The sequence below is a fragment of the Anarrhichthys ocellatus genome, unplaced genomic scaffold (assembly GCF_004355925.1).
Source record: "Anarrhichthys ocellatus isolate YVR2014 unplaced genomic scaffold, GSC_Weel_1.0 scaffold84, whole genome shotgun sequence".
Lineage (NCBI taxonomy): Eukaryota > Metazoa > Chordata > Actinopteri > Perciformes > Anarhichadidae > Anarrhichthys > Anarrhichthys ocellatus.
The window spans coordinates 105,787-117,099 of record NW_022280114.1 but is presented as its reverse complement, the minus strand read 5'-3'; the positions used below and the strand labels follow the sequence as shown (position 1 = coordinate 117,099).

The following is an 11,313-nucleotide window of genomic DNA, read 5'->3' as shown; positions in this document are numbered from 1 at the left end:
TGTGTGTGTGTGTGTGTGTGTGTGTGTGTGTGTGTGTGTGTGTGTGGCCAAGTGGGCACATTCTTCTCATATGACGTACTCGGTCTGTCAGTAACACACGGTCCACATTATTGTGTCTTGTGTGTATTTGGAGAGTATTGACTATGTTTACATGCAGTCCAATATATATTAGCAAAATCGCCAATTCTTGTTGCGGCTTCTTTGTAGCAAATGGGTTGTTGCTTTTATCAATAGATGATATCTCATCACAATTTCAAAACGTAATCCAGCTCGTAAGTTGTATATTAGGCTTTTGATGATCCTTTTTGTGTTCATATTTCCCAATGATGTGTCACTGGACATTATTAAGCTTTAAGTCTAAGTTCTGCTCTTGGCAATGAGACGAATGAGAATATACATAAGATGTACCCTTGTACTTCAGTGTGTGCAGGCCGGCCATGTAATAGAAATGGCACTGACTGTTGTAGTTAAGCAAATAAGAAGCCCATAACTCCTTTCGCCCAAGCGGTTATGTATATGCAGTATAAACGGCTACCTTGTTGGTACCCAGCTACTGTATGAAGACTTGGGCCGTGTCTACACATGTACTGATATTTTCAAAAATACCCCCCTCCTCAATTCAAAAAGAAAATGTTAAAACAACCTTTCGTTAAGAAAATACCTCCATCCAAGCTTGACCGCTAAAACTACTTGCCAGAGCCAGAAGGTGGCGATAAAAGCCACATTAACAATATGTCTGCGATGTGAGCTTTTTTTATTTTGCTGGTAGGGGTGTAACAATATTCGTATTTAACTGTTCGGTACGAGGCTCACAGTTCGGTAGGCATTACGAACCGAAAAATACGTTTGAATAATACTATTGCATTTGGAAAATGTAGAAGCTTAAATTGTGGGAAATATAATGCACTCAACAAGGCACCCGACGTAACAGACAACGTGCTGTCTGACACTCCCACCACGGAAGAAAAACATTCTACTCTGGTGAGCCACGTTTGTTCTGGGAGATGCTCTGCTAAACTAGCTTAGCAAGGCGTGCCCAAGGTGATTTGGCAAAACCAAAGCTTGACTTGCGTGGACGGGCAGCGAGGTTGAGTTGCTGCTTAGCGTCGCCTTACAATGCTGGTAGTCCGCCATCTTTGTTTTTGCCGCATGTTCACAGATTGAGGACATGACATTGTTTCCCCGTGCCTTAGACAGATGATCCTTTCCAAACCTGCATGTAAACGTAGTCATGTTCAGTTATGGACTTAATTTTGGGTACAACGGCTGTAAACGGCTTGTATCTTATATGAACACAAAAGGAAGTATTTATTCAATTGAATTCAAACTGTTAGAATCGAATGACCATACTTTAGTTGCAGTATTTGTTGGCAAGAGTAAACCTGCCATTGCATGACTGGCAAAGGGCCAGTTGGACTTGCAAACATGCATTGGGGTCAGTTTTGTAGTCATACTCACCAGAAACTATAGCGTACCTGTATCAAATGTGTTCAATCTATAGATGAAAATTACAACCCTTACATATTTTACTAAAAAGAAAGTCAGTATGACTAACTATTTTCAGTTCTTGTTTAAATCAAAACTATTTATGCATTCATGATTTTTATCGAGCATGATATTAGTGTATCATGAGCCAGCAAACAAAGTAAAAAGATGTAAGTCCCTCACGTGCACAAGTTGTACTGTGACGAAGCGTTCGTTGTGCTGGACCTGGAAGAAGACAAGAAATCCAGGGTTTGTCCTAAGAGGTAAACTGCATCGATGTGGCTCATACTGCAGTGGGATATGTGGCCCGTCTGCCTCACCCTTTTTCTTTTTTCTTTTAACTGGCAAGACATGCGGACATTTCACATCCTCCAGATTGTGAATTCCATTTTACGTCATTTCACAAAAGGAAGACTGATCAGTTTAATGGTTTGATAATCTTATTCGTTTTACACTGTGAATTGTAATTGTGTTGCACTGATGCATTCTCATGTGGCTGGATGCATAAACAACATGGCTGGAAGAAGTTCTCTTTCTAGTTCATTGACTGTAATGGACGAGCTTTACTGTGTTACTCGGGTACAGTGCCTTCATGTTATTATCGTGCTCAGATCTAGCTTCAGTTTGGTGTTCTCACACTGCTTCATATCATTAAGTGGGTTGCATTCCACAGCAGCCCATTGACATCACCTTTTTCTGCATTTCAGGAGACATCATTTCATGTGTTAGCTGTAGTTGCATGAATGTCATCTGTGGTGATATTACAAGAAACACATGGCCTAAAACTATCAAAAATATACAGAACAATTACCTACCTAATTATACCTGTCATGGCTACCTTTTGCCCAGGATGCAGAGCCTTTTAGTCCTTTTGACATTTGAATCACAGATTTCAACTGAATTCTGTAAATTGAGGCCTGCTATGTCAAGAAAATGGCAAATTATTAACATGTTGTATAACTACCGTATCAAAGAAAAGAAGTCTAAACCCTGCAATTGAAAGTCACTTTTTCTTTTTTTTTTTCTTTTTTTTTAAACTCTGCTGCCCACTCCCCATGAACCGCTCTGAGGATTTCTTACTTCACTTTGGCGTCAAATGGACACTGGCTTGCCTCTGCAAGCATTTCTCAGAGTTGTGTGGTAGGAGAAGATGGGATGGGCTGTAAAAGTGAGTGTAAGTATTCTTGTATTAATTACAACTGCAGATTTAGCACATTTCACTTAACCTTTAAGAACCATAGTTTCACGTTTTTGTTTTATGGAAATGGAGAATATAAAGATGAAGCCAGAGAAATGGGAGTAGATCGGACATTCCCCTTTAAATCAACGTAGCAGGATGGTCAGAGCGGTGGCTACTTTTATGTGTATCATTGAAGGGAGCTAACTGAGGTTATGTTTTGCAGTGGGGTAGTAACTTTAAGAAGTGTAAACATTTAACATTTTAAAAACTAATGATTTCTCCGCGCACTCCTGCGCTGTCCACTAGCTAGTGTGCTAATTCCACCACGCTTTCATGCTACTCTGGACTGGTGGCCAGCAGCAGTGCCGGGAGTTAACGGCCCCTCCGCCTTACTCCTCGCCGATGTGGATAATGACGAGCTGCCTAGCCAGCCTACCATCTCTGAAGCTGTGTTCACTGCGGAGACACTACGGCCCTACTGACGTGTGTTGTCGCCATAACTAACAATCACCATTTTTCTTTTGTTCTCGTCAAATGACCACGAAGCAGTTCAATGTCCTTTCTATGGATGGAGCACTTATTCATTTGTTTCCTGGCACTAGCTCAAAGGACATTCTGTGGGCTGTTGAAGGTGTATTTACATGTAGTTCCTTGCAACAGCACAGATTTTGCTACTTCTTTTAGAATGCTTACATTTTTGAGATGAGCAAGAACAATAAGTGGAGCCACTTGTATAGTGCTCATACATGTGTCCATTGGCTGTCTTTGGAGAACATGTGGACCTATAACTAAATGATCACAATGCATCCTATGGTCTTCATTTGTCTAATGGCTTCCAAAACATTGAAGTGTGCCAGACATCAAAAAACTTTATGGCTTGTAGCATTCTTGTGCACAATATGATAATGTACCTGCACAATATCTAAAAAATATAACGGTATGAATTAATCTTTGCTTTTTCTTATGCTCATGACTAAAAAAACTGTACAAATGCATATCATATCCCTCCTCATTGCTCCCTCCCCACCCTGTTATCCCAAAAACAATTCAATAATGAGACATTGTAGAAATACAATATAAGTAAATAGATGCATTGATCCTCAGTAAAGACTTTTAAGAACATGAAATCGCCTGACCGTACTTGTGATTCAGTTGCTTCCACCATACTCTGTTCTACAGCAACATACCTTTCCCACTTTAGCTGCCCTTTTACTAATCCTGTATGACATTCTTAAATGCATAGCAACCTTTCCCATTCCAGTTACTCGATGCTAAAAAGCAGTTGTTCAGGGGACTTTACAGTTCCTGACAATATTTTGCTGCTCTAGTGCCCTCATCCCACCTACAAGTCACAGAATCCTTAAAGCCAAGTCTATGTAACCTGTTAAGGTCCAATAGTATCAATGCAGAATGTTACATTGTATCAATCTTAACCACAAGTCCCCCGTCATTGTACGAGAATTGCTCCAGCTTTGAGCCTTTTCATCAAATCAAATGCCCAAATCCCTTTCCCAAGTACTTTTTAGGGCTGCCACACTTCCATTTCTCCAATAGGACAATAATCATTTCTAATATTTGGCTACCTTGTGTCCTTGTGCATTTTTGCTTTGTTATATCAAGTATCTTAAGTAAATCATCTCCTTCATGTGGCATCAGAGAACCCTGAAAAACATCTGCAATGGCTGCGAAAAAGAGGACTCCAGATACTTGGTAACAGAAATGGATGTCATGGAGTGTTCATCTGTAATGATGCGTGTGTTTGTGTTATGTACATTTTTTCTTTAACAGGTTGGCTGTATAGCGTGGACTCGGGAATGATGCTGATCTAGCTTTGTGGCTTTTTGGAGAGACAAGAACATGACTAAATTGCAACTCACTGGATTTTAAAAAACATTTCCTAATAGTTAAGTGTAGCCTGTTTATTGTTAAAAAAGGAGATCCCTAAAATTACCTGAGAAATGTCACCTCAGTTCATGGACCTGAAATTCGATCAACTTTTGCTTACTTAGGCATTTACTTTTTCTGAAAGTGGTTGGCTTCAGCGAATGCCTTAAACTTTTAAGTATACTGCAGTCATCAATTTCCCAACATATCTGATATCTTTGAAGGCATGCTGTAGTTGCATCATTGCACTTCTGTTGTGGGAATGGAAGATTAGATTAACACCAGATTAGTGTTGGTTGGTTAAATCAGATTTTCTGAAAACTATTGATAAATAAGTTTGGACTAGGGATCTCACCATACTAAAAATGTAATGGTCGATACCAATGCCGGTGAAATTCTGCGATACCGAATTTGACCCCACGGTAATAAGCAAACTCATACTTCAACATCCACTCCTTTATTACGGTTTGCCTAGTGTTTTTTTTGCAAATTTATTCAAAATCCTGCTTGATCCGCCTCAAGTTTCTCTTCAAATCCAAAATTTGACAAGATCGCATTTGAGCACGTAACGTTATAATGAACCTTTTGCCCAATACCCATTTTACTAAATTGAGCTTGAGCGTATTGACTCAGTGCAACCTCTGTACGTTAGCCGTTAGCTCCGTTATTTAGCCAAGCGGGGCTGTGCCGCCCACCGACTGCTAACAGCTAACGTTAGCTCACTCTTCTGTCGATTTCATCACGGATTTGTTGTTTACAATATAGCATTTTCAGGGACATTTTCTGTCGTCCCTGGGACGCCATTAATCTTGAGCCCTGATCTGGGTACATCCGGTACTGTAGATAAACAAGTACAGTCAAGTTTTCAGAATTTTGGCATCGACTATGTACCAAATTCTCGGTTCTTGTGATATCCCTGTTCTGGAACCAGTTTACAACCATTGTTTGTGGAACAATGCTGGCGTTTCTTTTCTTTTGTTAATAGTAGTCCATCCTTGTAGTGACTTTTCTCAATTTATGAAGATTTACAAGGAGAATTAAACGCAATAACAAAGCCCCTTTGAATTCATATTCAGTGCTCTTTTGTAGATGTTTAACTGCATTACCTCTGGAAGGGATTTTGTCACATAGCGAAATACGATTTGATATTATTAAGTGCTAAAAAGAAATTGAAAGTTGAATCCGCAGCTTAAAAAAATCTTAAATCGGCTATGTCCTTTTGTGTATCGTGTATTACACAAGTATTGAGGGCTTTGCTAGTCAGACGGATGTTCTCCACACGGCGTCTGAACATCCTGCAAAATAGTGCAATTGCTTATTGACGTGACCGAAGTGACACTTTTAAAACTTGTAATGTTATGTCTGTGTGTTGTGTACAATTTGTTTTTCTTTAACAGGTTTGGCCATCTTTAAAGGTGTTGGACTATGAGAAGGAACGTTCCAAACCAAGAAATTCAAAGTCTGTAGCTTCTTCGCTTATATTAATGAAACGCACTCATTCTTGTGGACCAGATAGCATCTTTTTTTGACATTTATTTCTGATCACAATAGGTTCTGGCTCTGTAGCTTGTGAAGTTGGCCATTTGTCTTGCACAAGACTGTTAAGTTAAAAATGGAAACCAAACCTTGAACATTTTTTGAGACATGTTTTTAGTCGAGATTTGTCTAAAGAGCTGCAAGCACATTTACCTACACAGTTGCTACATTACAGTTTGGGATGGTGGTGTCCCCCATGGCCAACACATTTAGACATTTTACTCTTATCTTTGACATTTTTAAACGGATGCCTTTTGTCAGGATTTGTATCAAAGGCTAAACTATTTAGCAACAATATTAAAAAGGTTCAAATAGGTGTTGCAAATGCATTTTGACTTATTAAAGTAAAAATGGTAACCAAAGCTGTGACGCCGACATTTTTAAAGACAAGTTCCCAGTCAAGATTTGTTTTAAGGTGGCGCCAAGCACACTTCAAAACATTGTTAAAGACCAGTCGAGCATCATAATGGTGACAACAACCACACTGAACAGTCACTATTTTAGAAGTTCAGAACAGGGACCTATTGCAGCACATTTGATGGCATTGTGTGAGTAAACGTTTAAACGTATTTTTCAGTTCTATGTCAAGGTTTATTGAAAGGCAGATTCTTGACAGACTACACAGTAACTATATTAGATGTTCAGAACAGTGATGCCCCTTTTAACCAACACACTGAAGGCATCACTGGATTACAGCAACGCTTTAACATTTTTTTTAAGAGAACTTCGTCAACAGACTGTAAAGTAACTCTTAATATAGAGGTTCGGATCAGGGGTGTCCCCTGTTGCAACTCATTTTGACCATGTGTCATGGGAGTAATGGATACCAAAGCCTTGATGCCATCATACCTAAAGACAAGTTCCTAGTCAAGATTTGTTGAAAGGCCTCACCACTTATAATTCTCTCTTTGTGGAACATTCCTGACCCCTGAAAGCTGTTGGTGAAAACCGCACTAGTAGACCTGACCGACCTATTCACCAACCTACCTGAGGCAGGAAGCCCCATGCGCCCTAACTGGCAGAAGAGAGGATGGCGTGTTGTGCCCGTGTGGTTATGTGTGTGTGCGTGTTTCATGTCCTTTGGGTAAATGAGAGGGTGCGTTAGCTGCCCCAGTCCACAATAGAGCCTCTTCTCTGCAGTTGGGTTACATTGGCGATGAGTAGTTCTGCAGAAGTCAGTGGACAGTAAAGCCCGGACTTGTTTGCACTGCAGCCAGAGAGGTATGCTTACACAGACGAGCAAGGTAAGTGTCCCATCCATGTTTTATTATACAAGATGCACAGTTCTTCTCCCATGACTTAACTCTTCTCTCTGTCCTCTCTTTCACCGCGTCACTGCTCTACAGTGATGCTCTACAGGGCTTCTGGCATCACACTGGCAAAGAATGGCATCACAGTGCAGGTTCCCTTTCTTCAAACCTGTGTGGAATGTGACTAAGCGTTATAGCCTGTGCAGTGTGTGTGTGTGTGGTTGTAGTACTTTGGCTTCTCTGTATGCATGCACGAAAGGTACCTGTGTATGGACGGCCGAGTCACTGGTTCAACACTGAGTGTTGTGGGATGCAGTGCTGCTGTCATTTTATGAACACGAGGCATTCATGCAAGATGGAAAACTGAATTTAGGCATTTTTAAAGGGTTAGAAAGCTCAAATCTTGTAAAGCTATGCAAAATACTTTGTCTCTTCCCTCAGTTTGTGTTGATGTCTTTGGGGATTTTTCCTGAAATCTTTTTTTAGACATTATATATAATTAATATAATGGTTATTAGCTTTGGTATTAGGCAAGCTGTGTGCAACGAGGAACAGAAAAGTGTTTCAAACTCAAAAAGATGGCATTCTCCACTGTAATGCTGTAAGAAAGCTTTTTCCCGTAGTTTTGTCTTTGTGCTGCACCTCTTTTAATATCTTTAACAATCATGTAGTGCCGTGTCTGATTTTTAAAAAAAACATGCAAAAATCAATTATTTCTGGTTTGATACCTTTTTATTAGATTTGTCATAATTCTGTTTGTGAAACTATAAACATGAATATGTTGTGGGACTGGGTTGGGACGTTTTTGCAGCTTTCACGTGAAACGGGTCACATACTGCTCGGGTTGCTCTGGGTGGGATTGTAGAAAACGTAAATCCCTGTGTCAGACATCCTGTTGTAATCCACTGCTCAAAGCAGTCTGCAGTGTGATCCTTACACCACAGCCTTTGTGACTTACTGACTTGGTGAAGATGGAGTTTAGTTAAATTTTTTTTTCTTTCTCTCGAAAAATGCAAATATTCCCACACATTACGAGGAACACTTTCCGAACAATTTCTAACCATAAACTCTGAATTCCTACATCACCTGAAGTGGCTTCACCAGCACATTATTTACAAGTCTGAAAATGTAAAGTTGATCATTTTAGTAAGAATCGCACTTTCTTGGAGTCTAAACTTAGTCACGGTCTCAACACACAGACATGATATATTTTTTTAGATTTAGTGCGTCTTACACTTCCAAAGGACATCTCCTTTGATGTTCATCGCAATTTAACGTCCATAAATGTGTTTAGAAGTCACAGTCAAAGGTGTTCCTTAAAACTCAACAACTTGCCTGAGAATGATCACATTTTAAAGTTTTCTTCAGTATCACTGAAGCTGCTAATGGCTTAATCAGTGTACTCCTAATGGTGCCAATCATCCAAAATGTAAGCAAGGGCTCAAGTTGCCGCCTGCATCCTAACTTACCGAATCTAAACATTATACGTCCGGTTAACAGCCACCAAAGCCTCATGGGAACTGTGGTTCCTTTGCTTTGCTTAATGATGATCTGACCCCATAGAAGCAGTGAAAATCAATCTCTCTTTTTGGTGCACTATCAATATATTTATTGACACTGTAAAGGCCTTTACACACCGGGGTTGTTTTTTTCTCCTGAATACATTTTATTACGTGGTGAAAAAGCCCCTAAGCTCCGTGATCCAAACCAAGACGGCAAACTTTCTAACTCTTTTTAAACCTTGCCAAAGACAGCCCGGTGTGTGAAGCCTTAACAGGGCAGCAACCTCCTAGAATACTGCGACGTTTCCCTTTGGGTAGAGCGCCACAGTGAAAATATAAAAACTACAAACTTTGAAAACTCTTGATCTAAATGCTGGTTGTTGATTTTTGGCTGAAGTGGTTAGCAGGAAACGGCAGAAATACATCGACCTTTTTAGGCGCTGGTTGTTTCACATCCTCTAGAAAGGAAGGAGGAAAAGGGAGAGACGTGTAGTTCTTCTGTGAGAAAAACATTTTGCAGCAGTGCCGGACTCGTAACTGCTTTCCTCTCTCCTCTCAGTACCTCTCGCTGCTCCATATTTACTCTTTCTTCCTGTTTGAACCTAAACGGTCTGTCCTACCAGTGACCAGCCAGTCATTGTGAAAACACAGCACATCACCACTGTGGCATTGTCCTCTATTCCACCTCGTACGTAGCTGTAAGGGACCGTGGTGGTTCTCCTCCATCAAGAGGGAACCATGCCATGCCATGAGTCCAGCCCTGGAGGCATATCGAGATGTATCCGTCTGCACTGTGATCCATTTTCTAACCAAGTCCTCAGTCCTGATTGGCCACAGTGACATTCTCTTATGTCCCGCCTCTAAGTGTGATGCCAGAACAACCCTTTTGGCCTCTCGATGGCCTCATCTAAAAAGGGCACTGCCCCAAGTCTGCACGACTGACACAGAAAATGACCAGGTCTACTTCTCTACGAGCTTCATGCTGCAGCTCCCAGCTCTGTTTGGGCTGTTTTTTTTTGCAGCAACACCCCTGATGTGTCAGTACGAAGTCCAGCTTCACATGGCTCTGTAACAGAATTACCTTCCCTGAGGTTTGCAAATGATCCGAACGTTGTCATGAGTTTGTCCCGTCTCACTCTACTTCAGGGTGCCGAGACGCCTCTCTAAAAACCTGCATTTTCAACACGATCACATAACACATTTGTACTTCTCACATCTACATTGTAATGCATGTTGGCATTATAACATCATGACCTGTATTTCCAGTGAAAACACACGTTTGGTTTTCTTTTTGAATAATCAGTCACTGCCCTCGCACACACACAAAACACACGCATAGTCATTGTTTATTTGTTAGAGGTGGCAACCTCAAAATAGTAATGGTAAATATAACTAACCAAAAAAAGTGACGGTAGAAACCTGCTGACCAGTTCACTGCTAGACTCTCATTGTTTGTCTCTCGCCACAGGATCCTCGACTCGTCGGAGGAGGCTGAGCAGCCTCGACGCTAAACCGGGTAAGAACCACAGCGGTCAGCAGAATGTACCGCGTGGCCTTATTTGAGAGAGAGAGAGAGAGAATTTTTTTTATGCATTTCCACCGTTAACAGTTGAGAAGTTAAATAACAACTGGTGGTTTCTTTTTTGTTTCCTCCCGTTTCGCAGGTAAAATGAAGACGTCTGATAAAAATGCCAGAGCTGCAGGAGACCCATCGACTGCACTGCGGCGATGCCAGGGACGACCTCCATGTGAGTTCCCTCCGCAGTTCATTATTCAGACATGGATGTGAAATTGTACTGTACAAATATCTGGAGACAATAAAATGGAAAACGCTTTGAACGGCATAAAAATGTGATGCATGTTGTATTTAACACCACACTGGCTGTTTGACTGTTGAATCATTTAAGTTTAGTGATCTCCACTAACAATATTTTTTTCCTGCTTCTCCCTCACAGCTGCATGTTGTGGAGAAGACGCAGTACCAGGAGGCGTCCAGCAGGAGGACAAGCAGCTCGCAGTCCAGAGGAGGGACGCACTGTTTTGTTTCGATTAATAAATGATATATAAAACTGACCTTTTGTTGTTTATTTCTTACAATGTGGATGATCACCTAATTATTTGGGTTAAGAGTGTGTTTTTTTTTTTTTTTTTTTGTCGGTTATTGCATTGAGAAGTTTCTAGGAGTTTAAAGTAGAACTACACTTTAACATTTTACATAATCAAATTTAAGTTACAGCATGTGGAGAGTTCATCAAGAAAACATGAAGACCGTTTTACTAGCTCAGGACATACCGCTGCTTTTTATACTCCAGCTGAGCACTGAGCAGTCCATTGAAAAAAGCAAACCCCTCAGCCAGCTGACTGGCTTCAGTGCTCCGCTCTGAAACTAGTCCAGCTGCAATTAAGGGGAAAGGTGCAATGTGTCTGCTGCTGGGTCACACTCGTAGGTTTTGGCTGTCAACCCTGGAGGAGGTCC

General features: G+C 40.8%; 1 long non-coding RNA gene across 1 annotated transcript; it reads left to right on the top strand.

Annotated features, from left to right (window-relative positions):
- The first annotated feature begins 6 nt into the window (after positions 1 to 6).
- Positions 7 to 10,910, top strand: LOC116398439 (uncharacterized). Its single transcript, XR_004213756.1, has 3 exons — positions 7 to 10,353; positions 10,502 to 10,585; positions 10,793 to 10,910. It is a non-coding gene; the product is annotated as an uncharacterized LOC116398439 (long non-coding RNA).
- Positions 10,911 to 11,313: the final 403 nt, after the last annotated feature.